The 24846-nt window shown below is 49.1% G+C and overlaps 1 long non-coding RNA gene across 6 annotated transcripts in view; it reads right to left on the reverse strand.

Moving 5' to 3' along the window:
* The window catches only part of LOC136793578 (uncharacterized), a 63813-nt gene that overhangs the window by 7407 nt on the left and 31560 nt on the right, over positions 1–24846 (reverse strand). For 2 of the 6 annotated variants that reach the window (XR_010839051.1, XR_010839049.1), the window contains exons 3-6: positions 20893–20997; positions 18683–18739; positions 13117–18372; positions 4155–4231 (exon numbers count right to left, since the gene is read on the reverse strand). This is a non-coding gene — a long non-coding RNA (uncharacterized lncRNA). Of the gene's footprint in view, positions 1–4154; positions 4232–6460; positions 7911–12160; positions 12397–13116; positions 18373–18682; positions 18740–20892; positions 20998–24846 lie in introns of those variants that run through there. The other 4 variants (XR_010839050.1, XR_010839052.1, XR_010839053.1 and 1 more) reach the window with 4 other exon arrangements.

Below are 24846 nucleotides of genomic sequence, written 5' to 3' on the forward strand. Positions count from 1 at the left end.
GGGTGGGGGGTTCGAAGTAGTCCATGGGATACTCTAGGATGGATACCTGTCACTATGCATTTGTCTAAGCCCATAAATGTGTGTAGCTCAAGGGGCCAATCATAATCTATTCAAATTTAGTTATTTAGGGTGTAGGAGTGTTGCAGGATGGAATACATCATGTGACAGAATCTAACTATTAGAAATATATGGAAACAACTCACTGTAGGGGATGGGGTAAAAGCTGCTGACAAGTTACCTTTGGAAATGAATGGAATCTGTAGGCTGAAGGCAAAATGGCCCGTATATAAACAGTGGGCTTTATTTTACGAAGTTCTTTCCAGGGTGTAGTAGCTAACAATTCTGAAACCTCTGCACATGCAATGTGGAAAGGAGCAATGCATAGATAAATGGCAGATGGTGGGAGCCAGGCTCCTTGCTGTGGGAGTGCGAAGTTACAGGTACGCAAGGGGAGAGCCTCTGCCCTCGTAATCCTGGATCTGGGCTTCCTGGGAGGATGCCGACTGGCCAGGGGGAACACACAGATCTTCACGCCGGGAAGACCCTGCAGACATAGGAACTTCGCACCCCATCTTTCCATCCACACCTGCTGGAAACACTCAGCACTCCGTAATCAGTCAACTGCAGCGTTTAAGACATTCTCACCCCTAAGCAGATAAAGGAGCGTGAGGGTCTGGCTTACCCCTAAGCTGTCCCAGAACCCAGGCCCTGGGGGTGGAGCCAGGTTGGGGGTTCCTGGGCCTCTGAATCCAGGCCCTGAGGGTGGAGCCAGGTTGGGGGTTCCTGGGCCTCTGAATCCAGGCCCTGGGGGTGGAGCCAGGTTGGGGGTTCCTGGGCCTCTGACCAGCAGGTGAGAGGAAGGAGGAAGACCAGTCCTGAGCACAGAGGGTGCCTGAAGTCTGTGAGCCCAGGAGCCCCGATGGGACTCATTCCCAGTGAGGACATGGGCAGGGCCTGCAGTGGTTCTGTGTTCCCCCTGGGCCCTTTGATGAAGCCATGGCAGCACTGGGCCCAGACGTCTCCTGGCGGCATCTCAAACTCTGACACAGTGGTTTTACAAAGGAACAAGAGAATGGAGCTGAGCCCCTGACGGCCACTCCTTTCTGGCTCTGAGTTGCTTCCAACAAGATCGCAGTCACCTGCATTAGTCTGCTGTGACCCATCTGCCCCCACTTTGCCTTTCCTCTCCCTCCCTGCGATGATTCCAGTGACATTTCCAGCCCGGACCCCTCTCCCAGGCCAGACGCCTCCGTCCAGTCACTGCACACCCATCTCACCTTGGGGGCTAGCAGGGCCTCAGAGGAGTGGGATCCTGCAGCTCCCCACACCCAGGAGCAGCCCCACCTTCCCAGGTTGCTGAGCCCAGGCACCAGGTGTAACCGAGCAGGACCCTGTGGGGCCTTCCCAGGACAGACCCCTCCCCCACACCCTCTGCTGTAGCTCCTCTCTGAAGTACCTGGATAACAGTGTCTGATGCATGCTTCCTCCACCACCAAGCGGAAGAAATTAACTACTTCATGATCATGAACAGGTAGCCCCGGAGCTCCTGGTGCCTAAGAATTTATAATGTTAACCATCCGTTACCTCACCATCAATCAGAGAATTGTGCACCAGCTGATCACATACCCTGCGACCCTCCCCTCCTTCACTTGGCCTTTAAAATTGCTTTGCTGAAATCCCTCAAAGAGTTCGGGGTTCTAGAGCACAGGCCACCTGTCCTCCTTGTATTGGCACTTTGACAATTAAGGCTGCACCTTCCTCCACCACACCCGGTGTCAGTAGACTGGCTCTGCTGGACTCGGGCGAGCGGACCCACGTTCGGTTCGGTATCACTGGGGCCTCCCAGACTCCCACTCGCCTTGTGCCCCAGTGACTGTCAGCTCCTCCTCCACAGTCTTGTTGCAGCAAAAACAGAAATGAAGTTTCCCTGCCTCGAGAACAAGGGAAACAAGAGGACAGCGAACAGGCTAGAGAAGAAGCGTAACCTGGCCTGAAAGAGCTCATCACTCCTTGTTTTCCTGTCACTCATTTGTAGTAACTAGATTTGTACTTCACAAAGCTAACCTCACTCCCTGACACTATGGGATTTACATTCGGCACCCATCACCCCTAACTGTGTGTGTTACAGCCTCTGCCTCTCACTCCCTAACCTTATTATGTCCAGCACTTAACATTCTATACGCCCCTCACAAATCACCCCCTATAGTTTTTCATTTCAGAAACAAGGTCACCGGCCGATAAACCAGAGGCAAACAAACGCAATTACCATACTGCCGGACCCCAATTACCGGGCGGCCTGACGCCAACTATGACTGATTTGAAATAATGCAAAGGAAAGGAGGAATGCAAGACCTTCACTATTTTGATCCTATCCTATATCCCGGATTGCGAGAGCCCCACATATAAAACCTTCCCTGATTCTCAATGAGGGGTGCCCAGTTCTTGAGGTCTAGCCGACTGTGTCTTCCCTGCTGCCTCGCAGAAAAATAAAGCCATCTCTCTCTTCCTCCAAAACCCCTGTCTCCGTATTTCTGTTCGGCCTCAGTGCGCAGGGAAGCCGATATTTCGACAACAGCCTGGGACAGTTCACACACCAATTCTCCTCTATGCCCACAGCCCTGGCCCAAGCCCGATCTTGTGCCTGGTTCCTCCATCAGGGCTGACAAACCTCCCTGCCCCACGGTGCCTCTCACATCCCACCCCAACGTGGTCTTTCTGAAGCATAAACGAGACTGTGACTCTCTCCCACCTGTAATCCCCCAAAGTTTCCCCACTTTCGCTAGGGTATCTGCCGGGAGAGACATCTACCAAGGCCCTGAGAGTCCCCGGCATCCCCACTAGGCTGCTGGCTCCTGGGTTCCCAGACACTGAGCACCTCAGCAGGTCAGGTGACACGGCAGGAAACCCCAGAACTGCTCACCTCAGGAGGGGGCTGGCACTGCCACCGCCTTATCAAAGACAGCAGAGAAGGGTTCCCCAGCTGGGACACAAACTCTGCACGAGTGGCCTCTCCTTGAGCCATTACCTCACCTCGTGTGACTCGAGGGAAGGAAGGACCAAGGCACACTTGGTTCCTAAGGAGGACGGTATAGGCTCAGTCATGTCCCCCCAAATCCACATGCTGAATCCCTAACCCCCAGGACCCCAGGATGTGTCTGTATTTGCAGATGAGTTTTTAAAGAGATGATCAAGGTAAAAATGAGGTCAGTACGGTGGATCCTAATCCAATAGGGTTGATGTCCTACAAGAAGAGATTAGGACACAGGCACAGGGGGAGACCATGTGAGGACCTGGGGAGAAGATGGCTATCTAAACACCAACTAGAGAGACCTCAGAAGAAGCCATCCTGCAACACCTTGATCTCAGATGTCTGGTCTCCAGGACTGGGGGAGGATGAACTCCTGCTGTTTTAAACCACCCAGCTTGTGGTCGTTTGTTACAGAAGCCACAGAACAGTCACACAGATCCTGCTCTGTAGGGTCCTGGAAGTGCGGGACTCATTAAAGGCCAACAGAGGCTAAATTGCAGAACCCGTAGAGTCAGCATTGGGCCCCAGAAATTCTGAAGCAGTGGCTGGACACCAGAACATTGAGGGGTCAGTCAGAAGCCCATCCCTAAGGGTGCCGGCTACACACGGCCTCCCCAGGTTTTTACGCCTGTACAAGTTGGGGATAAGTATTTCCATCCTGATTCAGGACCTCTGATATCACCGTTCACGCTGCCAATTAAGAACCCACTAGTTACACAGAGGAAAACCCTAGCAGGACACTTGCTCCAGTGGTAAACAATTCTGAAGTTGGTCAGAGGTGGGCAATCGTCTCCCATGCAGCCAGCAGCCCCCCCGCAAGGAGCGTCCTCATTGCAAAGCTGGGGGACCGTGCCAAGGCGTCCCTGAGTAAACGTGAGCTGACCCGCAGGCCAGCTGCTGATGAACTGTTCCCACCCTTCCCAGGTAAAACACCTGAATGTGTGCAAGGACTTGAAAGCCTAGAGGAAGGGCCATGGAGCCACACCAGCCACAGCACGCAGGCTGACTTGGGGCCTGCAGGCCAGCCAGCATGGTCCTGGCCCCGGGCACTCTTCTGGAAGCTTTCCATCTCCCTGCCTGACGTACCCATCCTGTCCCGGCCCCCAATGCTTTTTTCCTTCCTCACCTCTGCCCGGGGAGAAATTCCAGCGGCAGGTATGGGTGACACATCCTCTTCTTTAGCAGGTGGCAGCCCGGCAACTCCTGCAGAAAGTCCAGCAGAGCCCCACTCGCACCGGGCCACGCACAGAGCCGTGGGCCCTACTCCCTCCCACCAGCCCAGTCCTGAGACTGCTGACGGGGCAGAGAATATGGCGTCAGGCACAGCTGCAGGGGCTCTTGCTGCCTGGAGCGGGGTTTATATTGACCTCAGCCCAGGCACACCTGGGGAGGGCTGGCCGGCTGGGTCAGGCTGCTCAGGTCAGCCACTCCTCACCCCTCAGGGGCTCACAGTTGCAGAAAATGGGCCTTGCTGCACTGGCCAGGTCCAAGGAACAGGTGTGGGGTCCTGAGGGTCAGAATAGACAAGGGCTGCAGCTCTGGCTTGTTTTCTCATCATTTTATCTGGCCCATGAGTGGGAGACAACTTCAAGAAGACCCTCTCCTAATGATAGGAACCCAGGAGTCAGGGAGAGGAGGGGTGGTGGGTGGAGACAGAGGCCTGGTGCCCGGCTGCAGTGGAAGCCTCTGGAAGACCAGGCGGAGGGAGGCCGAACAGAGTGAAGCCGAGTCACAGACCTGTCCCAGAGCTGCTGTTTGTTAGTTCAGGTCCTGCTCTGAGGTGCTTTGTGTCAGCTCTGACCAACAGGTGAGCTGGGGATGCTCTGCAGTGAGCGCTACGTGCACAGTTCCTGTGTGCCCAGCCTTGCTGGGGTACCTGCCCAGGTAACCTCCATACCCTAGGAGGGACCTGACCACGAGTGCCCCGTGGGCTGCTGGGTACCAGCTCAGCTGAGTTCCATATCCTGGGAGGGGCCTGACCACGAGAACTCCGTGGGCTGCTGGGTACCTGCTCAGCTGAGCTCCATATCCTGGAAGGGGCCTGACAACTGAGAGCCCCATGGGCTGCTGGGTACCTGCTCAGCTGATCTCCATACCCTGGGAGGGGCCTGACCACGAGACCCTGTGGGCTGGGAGGGGTGTGTGTGTATGAGTGTCCTCTCTGTGCAGCCGGCACAGAGTTGCTTGGCACCTTCCCTGTGGGCAGTGCTGGGATGAAATGAGGACCAGGAGATGCCACGGACCCCCTGAATCCCTGTCCATTCCGAGTGATGAGATGAGTAGGCGGGTGCTGGCCACTGGGCTGCGTGAGGGAGGCCCCATGGGTACCTCTTGTGTCTTCCACCTGACACCATGGAGGCCTCCCCAGGACAGAGCAGAGGGCCTGCCTGGGGCAGGTGGGAGCTCCTGGTGACCCTGCAGGGGACATGAGAGGGACGGACCAGGCAGGAGGGGGAGGGAGCCCAGTAAGAGCCATGGGGCTCGGGGCCCTTTCTGGGTCTGAGCTGGGAGTGGACGTGCAGGTGGTGAGTGTGATCCAGGAAAGCTGCCCTGGTGATGTGAGGCTGAACGTGCTTCAGTGACAAGCCTTCTGGGTGATCCCAGAACAGGACAGTGAGATGGATCCTGTTAGAAGAAGGTGAGTGAGTCCCCCCAGGAGGATGCTCTGTGCGCTGGCCCCGGGAGGGGGTGAAGGGAATAGGTGTGGAACCTGCGGGGGGGGGGCATTCCCCCTGGGTGGGCGGCGGGTGCCGACCCCACTCCGTGGTCCCACAGCTGTGCTTCCGGCTGGATTACTTTGCTTCTTGGAGCCTCAGCTTCCTGGTCTGCTCGTGGGGTGATGGTAGCACGGACTGACTAGTAATTTGCTCAGAACAGGGTAGGAAGGGGTCTAGTGGAAATTCCACAGAACACCGTCAGCATGGGAATCCCAGGCCCTGTTTCTCGCAGGTCTGTCTTCAGAATCAGGCGAGCAAATCCGAGCAGACTTGTAGCAGAGCCTGGGGATGGGATCATTTTTGTGGGTCCCCCTGTTTCCTGAATCTCGGAAGGAGCAGCTCCAGCGGGCAGTGGCAGGTTCATCCCACACCTGGAAGCATCCAGACCTCAAGGCCCAGCAGCCCCCGAGCCCTGTGTCTGGGCTCCCGGGAGGCAGATGGGACAGGAAGGCATCCTCCTTGCCCTCTTTCTGCCCAGAACATTCGAGGTCCAGGCCGTCACTGGGGAGAAGCAGGGATGGGGGTGTCCCATGTGGGAAGAGGACACGGAGCAGAGTGTGTACATGGAGGTCCACACCGGGAACGTGGGTCAGTGGGGCGCGGGCTCTGGGAGGGGCAGACGGGGGACCTGAGGGAGCAGGGCAGGGCCGGGGGTCCTGGCAGATGGGGGGCCTGATGGAGCAGGGTGGGGCCGGGGGTCCTGGGGGGGGCGAGCTGTGCCTGTGCCGGGCCTCAGACTCCATGGAGCTTCCCTCCCCTGGTCACTGGGAGGAGGGGCCAAGCAGCGTTGGTGGAGTGACCACTTGTGTCCCCAGGCCCTGGCAGCCTCGGCCCTTCAGGCTCTGGGTCGGGGAGCCTGAGGAGCGCAGGTCCAGCTGTGCCCACAGGGAGGCCTGCAGGGGCCGAGCAGGAAGCACCAGGTGGTCTCACCTGTGCGGAAGCTTCCGAGCCAGTGTCCAGGGGGAGCTCTCACCTCGCACGTGGGTTTCAAGTCCACAGCTCAGATCACCTTCTAGCCGCTTGCTTTGTTTTCTAGACACAAAGTCCTAATATCTCCTATGTCTTCTGCCCGTGAAAAGGCACGTCTGATCTGGCACCAGGTGCTGCCTCTGGTCCCTCCTGACTGGACGCCCAGCAGCCAGTTTCACCGCGTCGTGACTGTCAGGGGGAGTCAGGCGTGGGGGGACGAGAGCACACGGTCCAGGCCCACGAGGGGCCGTGCTGTCCACGGAGCCTGTGCTGTGGCTGTAGGTGTTCCCTCCCCCACCCCGCGGGCAGAGACCACCGTCCCCTTCCAGACTGTTACCAAGTGAAGTCATGTGGACCCTGCTCGGGCCCTGGCCTGGCGAGGCGCTCTGCCTCAGCGGGGAAGCTTTCCTTTTTCCATGGGGGTGCAAGTAGGCAAATAACGAAACCAAAGCTGAGACCAGCACAGCACAGGCTCTGTTCAGTGGCCAAAGAATGCAGAAGCGGGAACTAAGTTCACAGATCACCTTCTCGCCCTGCTGGAGAGAGTGCTTTAATTTTAAAGAGTAAAGACAAAGGGAGGAGGAGTGAGGCTAATGATGTGGTGAAGAGGCCTTCCGGGGAAGGGCAGGGCTTTTTCCAAGGGGGTGGGACACCACCTCATTTTACCCGTTTCTGGTCGTTCATGTCCAGTCATGGCCACCGGTAGGTGTGTCACTGAATATGCTGATATAGTAAATTCAACACGTGATGAAACTCAGTGTCTGTTGCAGGTCACATTCATTGCCATATTGGTCCCAGCTGGCTCCATCTGTGTGTTTGTAGCTTCCTTTCTTATCTCTGGACCCCTTAACTTAAATACTTAGGTGAACTCCTGCTGAAGGTGGGGGGTGGAGGACAGCCCTGTGAAAAGTGGGTGCACGGGTTTTGAGCAGGGCCTGCAGCAGCTCTGACAACAGAAGCGGAGCCTGAGACGGGCAGTCAGTCTGATGCCCGCACTGGGGCCTGTGGTCGGCTTGCGGAGGTGGTCAGCCGGGGCACGTGTCAGGGAAGGTTCTCGGTGTTTATGCAGAAGATGTGAACATGGGCCCAGATGCAGAGCTGCCTGCAGACGCTGCTACAGAAACCCCTGATTCTTTCCTGAGAAAAGTGGTGGGGGGCATTCAGGCAACAGGGCAAACTGCTTGCTCTGGATGTTCCTGTGGGGAAGTGGGGAGATAGCAACAGGGGCTCAGGCTGCATAGCCCCAGAAGCCCTCCCAGGACAGCTCCAGAACCGCTTCTGGAATGGCAAGGAGAAGTGGGTCTTCCACCCACTAGACGTGGAGGAGAGGGCTGGAGTCTGCAGGGCTGCCCTCACCTTCAGGGACCAGCTGGGAGGCTCACAGGACTCGGCACAGGCTTGTGGCTTCTGCGCTCACAGCTGAGATGGGTCACAGCACGCGGTAGCGATGCAGGGAGGGAGGGCCCCTGCTCCCATCACCTCCTGACCCTCCATACCCCCTCCTTCCCTCGAGGGTCTCTAGGGTGTCTCTTCCCCCAGCCACAAAGGGCAGAACCACGACAGTTACCCGCACTCCCGTGTCCCCAGGGAAGCTCATTAGAGGCTTGGCACCCAGCTGGGGGCTGGTCACGTGCTGTTCTCTGCACTGACCCTCCAAAATGCTGGTGCCCAGAAGGGGAGCCGTGGTTCAGCATGAATCACATGGTTTGTGCACACAGCACAGGCGCAGGGGGCTGCCCCTAACAGGAGGTGGGAGGGTTTAGATCAGGGCAGGGACCTGCTCACCAGCTGCATTAGCTTCCTGGGGCAGCTGTGACAAACAACCACAAACAGAGGCTCAGAGCAACAGAAACCTGTCCTCTCTCAGTCCTGGAGACCAGACGTCTGAGACCAAGGTGTCCCAGGGCCGCGCTCCCTCCGGAGGCTCCAGGGGAGGGTCCTGCCTGCCTCTTCCAGCTTCTGGGGACTCCAGGCATCCCTAGGCTTGTGCCCGCATCTCTCCCATCTCTGCTTCCATCTTCACATGGTGTCTCCTGTGTGTGTCTCTCTGCTTGTCTCTTAGAAGGACACTGTCACTGATTTAGGGCCACCCTGATCCAGGATGACCTCATCTTCAGATCCATAACTAATTATACCTGCAAAGACCCTACTTCCAAATACGGTTCCATTCTCAGATTCTGGGGGGCATGATGTGAACATAACTTCTGGGGGCTCCCCATTCAACCCACTGTAGTACCCAGTTCCCAGACGCCAGCCGACCTTCCTCAGGACAGCATCAGGCTGGTGCTGTACTGTGTTTCTGCATGGAGTTGCCTCTTGTTTTTTGTGGTAACAGTGAGGTTGGGTGGGGGGCGCTTCTGGCTGACCTCCCGGTCACTCCAGGGACCACGCTGACGTGTCCTTCCCGGGAGGGTGCGAGCACGGCCAGGGCTGGGAATGCTCCACATTGACCGCTCGGTGGTCAGACACCTGCATGGACTGGACCGGGCCCTGAAACTCTGTACCTTCTACCACATCCACAGCCTGGTGGACTCTGTGTGGGCCTGGAGCCATCAGGTGTGAATCGGCAGAATCGGTGTGAGCCCTCCTGCAAGCCACGTGGCCTCCAGCCCACCACAGACCCTCCAGTCCTGCCATGGACACCCCCATCGCATTAGCCCCCAAGAGGGCTTCTGAGAGGGGTGAAACTTGACCATGAAGAAGACAGGGCCGGCCCTAACTGCAGCAGGTGCAGGCAAGTACTGGGGGTGCTTGGCTACTTGTCCCCAAAGACCCAGAATGTGGGCTCTGTCTTGATGGGTCCACCTCCACCTGGGCTCACCTGGGGGGTCGCTGCAGGGAGAGCACATCCTTGGGTGATTTTCCAATTCTCCCCACCCCCAGCTTCACCCCCTGGGCTCCACTGGCCCAATAATAGTCTTTAAATAGTATCTCTCACTCATCAGGCCTGCGTGGGAGATTTTAGTATTGTGTGGCAGTCAGCGACCAGCGCCCATGTGTCCTGGGTGTCTTGGGAGGGGCGGGAGCCTCGCTCTCACGTTCCTGCCCCAGTGCACCTGGGGTCAGGACAGCAGACCCAGGCTCTGTTCTGGCAGAAGCTCCCTCTCTGTGAACAAGTCTTCCCCCGCTCCCCTTATCCTCACTGGAGACTCAGGAGGCCACAGCATCGGGGCACCTCCAGCACCAGGACCCCACCCTGGGGAACTTCTCAAGAACAGGGACCAGGCCTGGAGGCGGAGGAGAGGAGGGGGTTGGCCTCTTCAGGATCCCTGGGGCCAAGATGCCTCCTACACAGGAGGGCCTTGGACTCAGCTTAACTACCACCCAGGTCTCCTACCCCTCCCTGGTAGGTTGGCTCTTCAGATTCCAGGGCCCCAAGATCCTCCCCATCGAACTCTGACCCCAACTGAAGAGTCGGGGACCCAGAGACTCCCTCCCCGGATTCTTTTTTCTTGGAGGCTCCCAGATTCCCTGAAGCTGTTATACCCAGGGTTTATTATAGTGAAGAATGCAAGTTAAAATCAGCGAGGACAGAGGCGACGAGCAGGGTCCAGCATCCTTGGCTGTGGCAGCCCAGGGAAGCCCACCTGAGTCCTGAAGTGCAGGGTTTATTGGGGTCTGTCACGTCAATGTGGGGACCACCGTGTGCCTGACCGTGGCCTCCAGCCCCTGGGGGCGACTCAGGAAGCCCCACCGTATACCACGCCGTCAGCACAGACCGGCCTGGAGCGAGGCCCGCGGAGCATGGACACTCCTGTCAGACTCAAGATGCCCTCTGGAGCCAGGGCAGAGGCCAGGCCTCTCTGTGGGCAGGTGAACCCGCACCGCATGGGCCCTGGTGCACTCCCCGTTCCGTGGGGTCAGCTGGGTGCACGCGGGTCAGCCAGTGTCTGTGTCTCAGCCTGTGACCACTGACCACACTGTCCTGCTCTGCTCACAAGAGTGAGGCCAATGGAGGGACAGCGTGGGTGGGAACAAAGCTGGGTCGGGGTAAGGCTGGGTGAGAAAGGGTCCAAGGAGCGAGAACAATGCTGCCCTTGCCTGGTGAGCCGAGCGTCGACGTCCGCCCTGTGGGCAGCCCCTCTCCCCACATCCCAAGGTAAGGCTGCCTTTCCTGCACCCTGGGACAGGGTCATGCCTGTGCATACAGCAGGACGCACAGCAGTGCACACAGCAGGCCTGATGCCTGCCCTTGACATGTACATGGGGGCTTGGTGAGGGTGGAACATCCTGACAGGACCTGGGCTGAACCCGGGGAGGATGGAGGGGAGAAGCGTTTGGGAGCCCCTACAGGAAGTCCTCACCTGTCTGCACAGGTGGACTGAGGACACCGACTGGGGGTGGGCAGGCGGGGAGCCCAGTCCTGGGTCATCCCGGAGGCTGGATGAGGGGTATGGAGCTGGGCGTGATGGCGGTGGGGCGGAGGAGCTGATCGCAGGACCCTGTGGAGACAGAGCACTCAAGGCAGCGGGGAAGGTGGAGACTGCCCAACGCAGGACGGAGACACCAGCAGGCGGCGCTGCAGGGGCGGGATCAGGGCTGCTCCCTGCAGGGCGGCCACCAAGCCCCGCATCGCTGGAAGCCCCGCGGCGTCTGGACAGAACCCCAGAGGATGGGGGGCCAGAGGGGCGGGAAGAGTTTGGAAAAGTCACGCCAACTCCACATGTCCTGGGGAAGGGGACCCCGCTCCAGCCTCCTTCCTTAGACTCTCCCCACTTGGGGAAGTCCACACAGTCAACAGCCAGTTGTGCAAGCCTTGGAATTTGTCAGGAGGATGAAAGGGAAGGGGGGAAAGGAATGAAAAACAAGATCTACGTGCTTGGACAGCACATGCCACTCTAATTTCCAATCAGGAAGAGGAATTTCCCAAAAGCTCAAGATGCCCCTGTAACCCGAATGGGGCTTGAAGCAATCCCGCGACTTTGTGGTCGGTTACAGAAACAAGTTGAAGACACTTGCTGAGGGGCACGGCAATCCACAACGCCAGCAGAGTTCTAAATGATACTATCGTCCAAATTTATATTGAGGTAAGGCTACGAAGAGGCTCTGAACGCAAGGCAGAATTGCAGGAAACGGATTTCTCCAGGTAGATCGGAATGGCCCCGATAGCACATGAAAAGCGCCAGAACTTGGACAATAATGCAGTTGGCCAAAAAGGGCGTATGCGTTTTTTCCTGAATACATTCAGGAAAAAACGCATACGCCCTTTTTGGCCAACCAAGCAAGCTGGGAGAGCAAATCAGCACTACAAAGAAGTGTCTCTCTTCCCCCCAGTCAAAAGGGCCATGCGAAAAAAGTCTAAAAACCAGAAAGGCAGAACAGGCCACGGAGACAACGGAGCCTTGTTAAGCTGATGGGCGGGATGTAAATGGCCAACAGCCACTCTTCACAAGTGTATCCTGTTTCCCAAAACATGTAAAACACAGAACCACAGAGCATAGGGCACTTCCACACATGGGCGTTTATCTCTGAAAATTAAAAATAAACCAGACACAGGCACCCCAAAGTTGAGGGCTGCTGTCTTGACAAGAACCTCGACTCCAGTACACGTTTCATATCCCAGGCAAGAGAAAAATGGACAAAGAAGTGGTACTACATAGGTCCAATGGAATATCACTCAGCCATGAAATCCATGTCATGAGGCTAGTAGCAGCATCCTGAGTGGATTTAGGTACGATCATCCTAAGTGAAATAAGTCCCACCAAAAAAGAAACTTAGAATATCACTTATCGAGGGAATGTAAAAATCGATACCCATGAACTGAATTCCCAAACAGAACAGAGTCATGCTTTTAGAAAACACACTTATGCCTAATTAAGGGGAAAGGTGAGGTTGGGGTGATGCATAAAACTCGAGTTTGAAATGAGCACAGATACCGTTCCAAAAACCGAATATGTAATGGACACGACCTAGTCCTTGCTCAATAAACTGGACTCAACAGCCCCTATTCATCGCAGAAGAATATATCAGACTAGTAAGCATCTTAAAACCTAAGTATTGATATCTCTCTATAAGTGAATCAAGTGTGTGTAAAGCGGCATAAAAACAGCAGTGAAAATCAGCTAAACCCCACTATAAGAATACATTTCCAACACAAAGAAGAAACAAGCACGGCAAAACAGAGAGAAATTCGTCCAACATGCGTTCAGGGACTGGGATGCAACCAGGATTGACCACATCTACACCCACAGCTGCAGAAGACATAAGGCTGGACACTCTTGGGGCTGAGAGGATTGGTGAGGTTTGGAAAGCAATTGCAGACCCTTTAAAGTAATACTGCGTGCTACCCATTCCATGGGTCCCAACTCTCCAGGTTCAATGCAATCTTCCTACAGTGAAACCGCTCATTGGATACCCAGCGGATGGTACACTGTGGGATCGGGAAAGCTTTCTGAAACTCACCTCATTTTTCACCTCCTGGTGCTCATGTTCTCCATTCAGGCCGCTTTACTAACAATCTCCCCACTTGGAGAATCAGCGCCTTTCCATTCCTCTTTCGTACCATCTGCAGTTTGTCCGCAGGATGAACTGGAAGAGGGGGAACCAATGAGAGACTAGCTGGAGGTGTTTGGACAGGCACATGTCACTCTCATTTCTCATCACGAAGAAGAATCCACCAAGGCTCAGCCTGCTTCCCTGGAACCACAATAGGGCCTGAAGCAATCCTGCGGGTTTGGGGCAGCTCACAAAAAAAGCGAGCTGGAAAATGCATCTCAGGGACACTGCACTTCACACACATGCAGAGTTCTAAATGATAACTTGGTCCAAAAATATATTGATGTCAGACTACGAAGAGGATTTGAACTCAAGGCAGAATTGCTGGAAACATCGCTTTAAAAATCGCTACAGAGCTTCCCTGGTGGCGCAGTGGTTGAGAATCCGCCTGCCGATGCAGGGGTCACGGGTTCGTGCCCTGGTCCGGGAGGATCCCACATGCCGCGGAGCGACTAGGCCCGTGAGCCATGGCCGCTGGGCCTGCGCGTCCGGAGCCTGTGCTCCGCAACGGGAGAGGCCACAGCAGTGAGAGGCCCGCATACCACAAAAAAAAAAAAAAAAAAAATCGCTACAGATCAACTGAATTACAATATAGAATAGAGTCAAATATTTAGAAAACACATTGATGCCTGCTTAAGGGGATGGGTGAGGTGGGATGATGCATAAAACAAGAGTTTGAAATGAGCACAGATACCGTTCCAAAAACCAAATATGTAATGGACACGACCTACTCCTTGCTCAATGAACTGGACTCAACAGCCCCTATTCATCGCAGAAGAATATATCTGAGTAGTACAAATATTAAAATGTATTTATTGATATCCCTGTGTAAGTGAATCACGTGAGTGTAGAGCGACATAACCACAGCAATGAAAATCAGCTAAACCCCATTATAAAAATAAAAATATTCAGGAAAAACGCATACGCCCTTTTTGGCGAACCAAACAACCACGAAATGCAAATCAGCACTACAAAGTATTCTGACTTCGCATTAGTCAAAAGTGCCATCTTGGAAAAGTGTAAACCAGAAATGCAGCTCAGGCCATGGAGCAAAGGTAGCCTCTTTACCCTGATTGGCGGGATGTAAATAGTCAACGGCCACTCTGGAAAAGTGCATGCTGTTTCCTTAAACTTTAAAAAAATAGACCTACAGACCATATGGCACTTCCAGTCTTGGGTGTACATCGTGGTAAAACCAAAAGTCGACAGGACACAGGCATCCCTACGTTTAATGCTGCTCTGCTTAAAATGCCTCGACTTGGGTACAACATACATGTCCTTGAAGGAAGAAATGGATAAAGAATTTGTGGTACTTATGTACAGTGTAATATTCCTGAGCAATTAAATCAATGAAATAAGGCCAGTTGCAGCAACTCGTGGAGACTCACGTACGATCATTCTAAGTGACATAAGTCAGACATTACTAGAGACTTATCATAAGGTATCAATTATAGATGGTATCTAAAAATAGCTACACGTGAATTCATTTACAAAACAGAAACCAAGTCACACATAAAGAAAACACATTTATGACTGCTAAAAGAGAAAGGTGCGGTGGGGTGATGCATAAACCAGGAGGTTGGAATTAGCATAGATACGGTTCCATAAACAAAATACGTAATCAACAGGACCTGCTGAATAGCTCAAGTAGCTGGACTCAGCACACTGCTGTCACCAGAAAAGCGTATATAAGACTGTAAGAATCTGTAAAAGAATTTATTGGTGTCTCTCTTTAAGTGAAGCAAGTGGATAGATGTAGTGCAGGAAGAATCATAGTATTGAAAATCAGCTCTACCCCATTATAAAATTAAATAAAAAGAAAAAAAAGACAGTGAGAGAGAGAGAGAAAACCTTACAAAATGTGTTCAAGGGCTGTGATGCAACCTGGACTGACCACATCTAGACACACAGCTGGATGGGACCTAAGGCTCTACACTCGTGGGTCTGAGAGGCTTGCTGAGGATGGGACAGCAAATGCAGCACTTTTACAGTAACACTGCCTGGCCCCCAGTCCATGGGTCTCATATCTCCAGGTGCAGAGGACCCTTCTTACAGGTAAAACATGAATGGGACATCCAGAGGATGGTACACCGTCTGTTCGGGAAGAGTTAGGAAGAGGTATCGCTTCACACCAGTCAGAATGGCCAACCTCACAAATTGTAAAACCTGAAATGCAGGACAGGGCGTGGATAAAAGGGAACCCTGACAAGCTGATGGTGGGAATGTAAATTGCTAACAGCCACTCTGGAGAAGTGGGTGGTGATTCCTTAAAAATCTAAAAAGCAGAGCTTCAGAGCATATGGCGCTTCCACTCCTGGGCCTGTATCTTGGAAAAAACGTAAATTGACAGTACCCAGGCACTCCAAAATTTATGCAGCCCTGTTTACAAGAGCCCCTACTTGGAAGCTACGTAAACGTCCTTGGAAGGAAGACTGGATAAAGAAATTATGGTAGATATGTACAATGGAATATTACTCAGCCATGAAATGAATGAAATAAGGCCATTTGCAGCCACTCGGAAGGACCTAGATGCATTCATACTAAGTGGCATAAATAAGACAATGATAAATATCATATGATATTACTTATCTGTGGAATCTAAATATTGATACAAAGGTACTATCTTACAACACAGAAACAGAGTCCCAGGCTTAGAACACAAACTTATGGTTACCAAACTGGAAAGGTGTGTTGGAGGCATAAATCATGAGGTTGGAGTTAGTATATACATATTTACAGAGAGAAAACTTGTCATCAAACTGGATCTGCTGTAGAGCACTTGGAACTCTTCTCAACACCCTTTAGTAACCTCAATGGGAAAATAATTCCAAAGAGAATATATAGTCATCTCTGTATAAATGAATCATGTTGGTGTATATCAAAAATGAACACAACATGGTAAATCAACTATACCCCATTATAAATTTAAAATTAAATTATAGAAAAGAAAAATGATCACTAAATTCATTTAGTCACGGTGGGCGTGCTAGTGTCACATCCTTGGACACAGACACAATTTGATCCCAAGGCTGTACTGTTGTGGGCCTGAGGACCTCGGGAGGATATGCCAGCTAATTCACCCCCCTTGAACATGTAGTACTTGGTCCCCTCTGCATGGGATCACAATCTCCAGATATAAGTGTGCCCTCATACTACTAAACCAACCCTCTGACACCCAAAGGATGGTGGGCTCTCTGGGCTGCATGCATGACATTTGGAAAATCACCTGGTCTCAACATACCCTGGTGTTTGGGTTCCGACCTTCTGACTCCTTCGTTAGGGTCATCGCACTCGACATGACAGCCGCCTCAACAGGTGACTCTGCAGGGGTTTATGCTTGTTCGGGGGCTGAAGGGGAAAGGGGAAGGAGGAATGGGACGGAAGCCCTTGCATGTTTGGTCAGGCACATCCCGTTCTAAGTTAAAACCCAGGAACAGGACTTTCCCTACAGCTAAGGTTGTGTCAGTAACCAGAGAGGGACAGGAGAAATCCTGCTGCTTCTCTTTCCCATAACAACAATTCTAAAACTGGACCTTATAGGCACTTCATATTCACAATGCCTGGGAAGCTGTAAGTGACAACAGCCCTCAAAACATGTCTTGGTGGGCTTCCCTGGTGGGACAGTGGTTGAGAGTCCTCCTACCGATGCAGGGGACATGGGTTCGTGCCCCTATTCAGGAGGATCCCACATGCCATGGACCAGCTGGGCCTGTGAGCCATGACTGCTGAATATGCGCATCCGGAGCCTGTGCATCCTGAGCCTGTGCTCTGCAGTAGCAGAGGCCACGGCAGTGAGAGGCCCGTGTACCGCAAAAAAAAGAACGCCTTGGGGTAGGTAATCGAAATAGACTTCAAAACAAGGCAACCTTTCAATAACTCTTTTTCAAGGGGTAAATTTTACTCACACTGTTCAAAAAAAAAGCACACATAAAGATGCTCACCATTGCTTTATGTTAGACAAATGCAAATCAGATGTACAAAGAAGTATCACCTAGAACCACTCAGAACAGCCATCCTCACAATGTCTAGAAACAAGAAATGCTTCAGAAGGTGTGGAAAAAAGAGAAACCTACTACATATTATTATTATTTTTTAATCTGCTTTGGGTCCCCGTTGCTGCACGCGGCTTTTCTATAGTTGCAGCAAGCAGGGGCTACTCATCGTTGTGGTACACAGCCTTCTCTTTGCGGTGGCTTCTCTTGTTGTGGCACAGGCTCTAGGCACACAGGCTTCAGTAGTTGTGGCACGTGAGCTCAGTAGTTGTGGCTCGTGGGCTCTAGAGCGCAGACTCAGTAGTTGTGGCACACAGGCTTAGTTGCTCTGCAGCGTGTGGGATCTTCCTAGGTCAGGGCTCAAACCTGTGTCCCCTGCACTGGTAGGCAGATTCTTAACCACTGTGCCACAAATACTACACTATTGGTGGCAATGCCAATTGGCAACAGCCACTATGGAGCACAGAATGGAGGTTACCAGAGTAAGGGGAGGCGGGAGGGATAAATTGGGATTGACATATACACACCACTATATATAAAAAAGATAACAAATATGGGCCTACTGTATAGCACTTGAGGAACTCTACACAATACTCTGTAATGACCTGTGTGGGAAAGGAATCCAAAAAGGATTGGATATATGTATAACCGCTTCACTCTGCTGTGTAGCAGAAAGTAACACAACATTGTAAATCAACTATACTCCAAAGAAATTGAAATTGAAATGAAATGAAATGAAATAAAATAAAATAGAGCTACCAGATGATCCGGCAAGTTTACTCCTGTGTGCATATCTGGAGGGAAGCATAAATCGAAAAGACACATCTTCCCCAATGTTCACTGCAACACTCTTTACAATAGTGAAGACATGGAAGCAACCAAAATGTCCATCAACATACAAATATAGGTAAAGAATATGTGATACATATATATATATAATGGAATATGACTCAGCCATAAAATAGAAGAAAATAGGGGCTTCCCTGGTGGTGCAGTGGTTGAGAGTCTGCCTGCTGATGCAGGGGACACGGGTTCATGCCCCAGTCTGGGAAGATCCCACATGCCATGGGGCGACTAGGTCAGTGAGCCATGGCCGCTGAACCTGCGCGTCCGGAGCCTGTGCATCCTGAGCCTGTGCTCCGCAATGGGAGAGGCCACAACAGTGAGACACCTGCGTACCGCAAAAGAAAAAAAATAGAAGAAAATAATGCCAATTGCAGTAACATGGATGGACCTAGAGATGATTGTACTAAGTGAAGTAAGTCAGACAGAATAAGACAAATATTGTATGATATCACTACTAGGTGGAAACTAAAAATTGATACAAATGAACTAACTTACAAAACAGAGGCATACTCACAGACTTGGAAAACAAACTTATGATTACCAAAGGGGAAAGGTGGGGGAAGGGGTAAATCAGGAACTTGGGGTAAACATAGGAATACTACTATTTATAATATAGGTAAGCAACAAGGACCTACTGTATAGCACAGGGAACTCTACTCAATATTCCGGGAATATCTTTATCAGAAAAGATTCTGAAAAAGAAAAATATATGCATATGTGTAACTGAATCACTTTCTGTGCAGCTGAAATGAACACAACATTGTAAATCAACTATACTCCAATAAAATTTAAATTACAAAATAAAGAAAATCACCTCTATTTCAAAAGAAAAAAGAATTCCCATATATTTTTTGGCTTGATAGCTTACTTTCTTAGTGCTCAATATTATCCCATTCCCAGTATATATTAATACTATATCATTTCATTCACCTATTGGAGGACACCTTAGTTTCATTCACATTTTGGCAATATTGAATTAGGTGCTATAAATATCCATATGCAGGTTTTCATCTGGAAGTATCTTTTAAACTACTTTCAGTTAATATCCATGAGAACACTTGCTGGATTGTACAGTAAGGGAATGTTCAATATTATAGCAAGTGTCAATCAGACTACCAAAGTAGCTGCATTATTTTTCATTTCCACCAATAACAAATGTCATTTCCTAATGTTCCGCATCCGCTACAGAATTTGTCCTTGTCATTGTACACATTTTAGCCATTCTAAGTGTTACATAGTGATATGTAATTGTATTTTTAATTTGCTTTTTTATGGCAGCATGTAATCTGGATTATTCTTCTGTATACTTATATGCATGGTGTCTATTTTCCTTGGTGAGGTGCCCATAAAGTATATTGGTCCACATTTTATTTAGGTTGCTTTCATTTTTTTCTAACCAATATGTATTGTTTTATTTATTTTCATGCCTTATTGCATTAGTAAGGACTTGGAGTAAAATATGGAAAAGGAGTCATGAAAGGGGACATCCTTGTTTTTACCTGAACTTAGTGAAAAAGCTTCATGTTTTTAACCATTTATCATGATGTAAGATAAAAGTTTCCTGTAGATCTTTATTATCAACTTGAGAAACCTCCAGTATATTTCTTTAACTAAGAGTTTTTATGAAGAATGGGTTTTAGGTTTTTTCAAAGGTCTTCTGAATCTAGTGATATGTTAATGATTGTCTTCAGGGTGTTGATATGATGAATATAATTATTTTATTTTAGAATGTTGAACAAGCCTTGCATAACTGGGATTATTCCCTCTCATTCATGATATAAAATTCTCTCAAAATATTGTTGGATTTGATTTGTTAATATTTTGTTGACGATTTTTGCATTGATGGTCCTGAGAGATATTGGTCAATTTTCTTTACTATTCATATGTTTCTCTAAGTTTGGATGTTACGGATTTAGTGTGAGACATTAATTTGGGGAGATTCTCAGTCATTTTTTTTTTTTTTTTTTTTTTTTTTTTGTGGTATGCGGGCCTCTCACTGCTGTGGCCTCTCCCGTTGCGGAGCACAGGCTCCGGACGCGCAGGCCTAGCGGCCATGGCTCACGGGCTTAGTTGCTCCGCGGCATGTGGGATCTTCCCGGACCAGGGCACGAACCCGTGTACCCTGCATCGGCAGGCGGATTCTCAACCACTGCGCCACCAGGGAAGCCCTCTCAGTCATTTTTTAAAAATTCTTTCTGTTCTTTGTTATCTTTATTTTCCTCCTGCTATATCCATTATGTATAGGTCACAGCATTTTCACTGTTCCACAATTATTGATTACTCTGTTCTGTTGATTTCTTTCCTGCCCATTTTCTCTTTTCTTTTGAGATTTAAAGGTTTCTCTTGATATGTCTTCAAGCTCACGGATATTTCTCCTCAGCCAGCCCCTTCACTGCTAAAACAAAATACAAGAGACTTGGTATTTTATAAACAACAGAATATTTTTATTTTCTCATAATTGCTGAGGCTGAAAAGTTCAAGAACTAGTTACCAGGGGCTTCCCTGGTGGCACAGTGGTTAAGAATCTCCATACCAATAAAGGGGACACAGGTATGAGCCCTGTCTGGGAAGATCCCACATGCCATGGAACAACTAAGCCTGTGCACCACAACTACTGAGCCTGCAAGCAATAACTATTGAGCCTGCATGACACAATTACGAAGCCCATGCACCTAGAGTCCATACTCCACAACAAGAGAAACCACTGCAAGGAGAAACCCGTGCACCGCAACGATGAGTAACCCCTGCTTGACACAACTAGAGAAACCTTGTGCAGCAACGAAGACCCAATGCAACAAAAAATAAATAAAATTAAATCTTTTGACTTCTGAGCTGACTCACTCACATGGTTGTAAGTAAGAGGCCTCAGTTCCTTGACACATGGATCTCTCCTTAGGGCTGCTTGAGTGTCCTCATGACATGGAAGCTGGATTACCCGAGGATGAGTGATCTAGCAGAAACCAAAGCAGAAGCTGCAATGTCTTTGATAAACTTGGAAGCTGCACTTTGTCATTTCTGCAATTTCTTATTAGTTAAACAGTGAGCTTTTTTCAAGTGTGAGGAGCCACACAGGTAGATGAAGACTGGAAGATAATTAGGGGATAATTAGGGCCATCTTGGAGGCTGGCTACCAAAGTGGCTGACTAGACGAAGACTGAATTTTGTTTTCTTCACTTCTGGAGAGAAAATGGTCAGTGAATCCCATTGGTGGTCTTTGAGATGTACCAAAGCTACCTCTTGCTCTCACCCCCAGCTGTGTGGCTGACAGGATCTTGCTGCTCCGGCCATGTGTCAGGCCTGTGCCTCTGAGGTGAGAGCGCCAAGTTCAGGACATTTATCTACCAGAGACCTCCAGCACCTTATAATATCAAACGACGAAAACTCTCCCAGAGATATCCGTCTCAATACTGAGACCCAGCTCCAGTCAGAGACCAGCAAGATACAGTGCCGGACATCCCACGCCAAACAACTAGCAAGACAGGAATGCAGGCCCACCCATTAGCAAAGGGGCTGACTAAAATCATAATAAGGCCACAGACACCCCAAAACACACCACCGGATGCAGAACTGTCCACCAGAAGGACAAGATCCAGACACACCCATCAGAACACAGGCACCAGTCCCCTCTACCAGAAAGCCTGCACAACCCACTGAACCAACCTTAGCCACTGGGGGCAGACACCAAAACAATGGGAATTACGAATCTGCAGCCTGCAAAAAGGTGACCCCAAACAGTCCCCAAAGCCAAATGAGAAGACAGAGAAACACACAGCAGATGAAGGAGCAAGGTAAAAACTCACCAGACCAAACAAATGTAGAGAAAACAGGCAGTCTACCTGAAAAAGAATTCAGAGTAATGATAGTAAAGATGATCCCAAATCTTGGAACTGGAATGGAGAATATACAAGAAACGTTTCACTCAAAAAGGAAATCAAAAAAATGCTTAGAAGCCAATGACAATGGAGACACGACGACCCAAAACCTATGGGATACAGCAAAAGCAGTTCTAAGAGGGAAATTTATAGCAATACAATCCTACCTTAAGAAACAGGAAACATCTCGAATAAACAACCTAACTTTGCACTTAAAGCAATTAGAGAAAGAAGAACAAAAAACCCCCAAATTTAGCAGAAGGAAAGAAATCATAAAGATCAGATCAGAAATAAATGAAAAAGAAATGAAGGAAACAATAGCAAAGATCAATAAAGATAAAAGCTGGTTCTTTGAGAAGATAAATAAAATTGATAAACCATTAGCCAGATTCATCAAGAATAAAAGGGAGAAGACTCAAATCAATAGAATTAGAAATGAAAAAGGAGATGTAACAACTGACACTGCAGAAATACAACAGATTATTAGAGATTACTACAAGCAACTGTATGCAAACAAAATGGACAACCTGGAAGAAATGGACAAATTCTTAGAAATGCACAACCTGCTGAGACTGAACCAGGAAGAAATAGAAAATATGAACAGACCAATCACAAGCACTGAAATTGTAACTGTGATTAAAAATCTTCCAACAAACAAAAGCCCAGGACCAGATGGCTTCACAGGCGAATTCTATCAAACATTTAGAGAAGAGCTAACACCTATCCTTCTCAAACTCTTCCAAAACATAGCAGAGGGAGGAACACTCCCAAACTCATTCTATGAGGCCACCATCACCCTGATACCAAAACCAGACAAAGACATCACAAAGAAAGAAAACTGCAGGCCAATATCACTGATGAACATAGATGCAAAAATCCTCAACAAAATATTAGCAAATAGAATCCAACAGCACATTAAAAGGATCATACACCATGATCAAGTGGGGCTTATTCCAGGAATGCAAGGATTCTTCAATATACGCAAATCAATCAACGTGATACACCATATCAACAAACTGAAGGAGAAAAACCATATGACCATCTCAATAGATGCAGAGAAAGCTTTTGACAAAATTCAACACTCATTTTTTATAAAAACCCTGCAGAAAGTAGGCATACAGGGAACTTTTCTCAATATAATAAAGGCCATATATGACAAACCCACAGCCAGCATCGTTCTCAATGGTGAAAAACTGAAACCATTTCCACTAAGATCAGGAACAAGACAAGGTTGCCCACTCTCACCACTCTTATTCAACATAGTTTTGGAAGTTCTAGCCACAGCAATCAGAGAAGAAAAAGAAATAAAAGGAATCCAAATAGGAAAAGAAGAAGTAAAGCTGTCACTGTTTGCAGATGACATGATACTATACATAGAGAATCCTAAGGATGCTACCAGAAAACTACTAGAGCTAATCAATGAATTTGGTAAAGTAGCAGTATACAAAATTAATGCACAGAAATCTCTGGCATTCTTACACACTAATGATGAAAAATCTGAGAGTGAAATTAAGAAAACACTCCCATTTACCACTGCAACAAAAAGAATAAAATATCTAGGAATAAACCTACCTAAGGAGACAAAAGACTTGTATGCAGAAAACTATAAGACACTGATGAAAGAACTTAAAGATGATACAAATAGGTGGAGAAATATACCATGTTCTTGCATTGGAAGAATCAACATTGTGAAAATGACTCTACTTCCCAAAGCAATCTACAGATTCAATGCAATACCTATCAAATTACCACTGGCATTTTTTACAGAACTAGAACAAAAAATTTCACAATTTGTATGGAAACACAAAAGACCCCGAATAGCCAAAGCAATCTTGAGAACGAAAAATGGAGCTGGAGGAATCAGGCTCCCTGACTTCAGACTCTACTACAAGGCTACAGTAATCAAGACAGTATGGTACTGGCACAAAAACAGAAATATAGATCAATGGAACAGGATAGAAAGCCCAGAGATAAACCCACACACATATGGTCACCTTATCTTTGATAAAGGAGGGAAGGATATACAGTGGAGAAAAGACAGCCTCTTCAATAAGTGGTGCTGGGAAAACTGGACAGCTACATGGAAAAGTATGAAATTAGAACACTCCCTAACACCACACACAAAAATAAACTCAAAATGGGTTCAAGACCTAAATGTAAGGCCAGACACTATCAAACTCTTAGAGGAAAACATAGGCAGAACACTCTATGACATAAATCACAGCAAGATCCTTTTTGACCCACCTCCTAGAGAAATGGAAATAAAAACAAAAATAAACAAATGGGACCTAATGAAACTTAAAAGCTTTTGCACAGCAAAGGATACCATAAACAAGACCAAAAGACAACCCTCAGAATGGGAGAAAATATTTGCAAATGAAACAACTGACAAAGGATTAATCTCCAAAATTTATAAGCAACTCATGCAGCTCAATAACAAAAAAACAAACAACCCAATCCAAAAGTGGGCAGAAGAACTAAATAGACATTTCTCCATAGAAGATATACAGACTGCCAACAAACACAGGAAAGAATGCTCAACATCATTAATCATTAGAGAAATGCAAATCAAAACTACAATGAGATATCATCTCACACCGGTCAGATTGGCCATTATCAAAAACTCTAGAAACAATAAATGCTGTAGAGGGTGTGGAGAAAAGGGAACCCTTTTGCACTGCTGGTGGGAATGTAAATTGATACAGCCACTATGGAGAACAGTATGGAGGTTCCTTAAAAAACTACAAATAGAACTACCATACGACCCAGCAATCCCACTACTGGGCATATACCCTGAGAAAACCATAATTCAAAAAGAGTCATGTACCAAAATGTTCAGTGCAGCTCTATTTATGATAGCCAAAACATGGAAGCAACCTAAGTGTCCATCAACAGATGAATGGATAAAGAAGATGTGGCACATATAT

The sequence above is a fragment of the Kogia breviceps genome, chromosome 2 (genome assembly GCF_026419965.1).
Source record: "Kogia breviceps isolate mKogBre1 chromosome 2, mKogBre1 haplotype 1, whole genome shotgun sequence".
Taxonomy (NCBI): Eukaryota; Metazoa; Chordata; class Mammalia; order Artiodactyla; family Physeteridae; genus Kogia; species Kogia breviceps.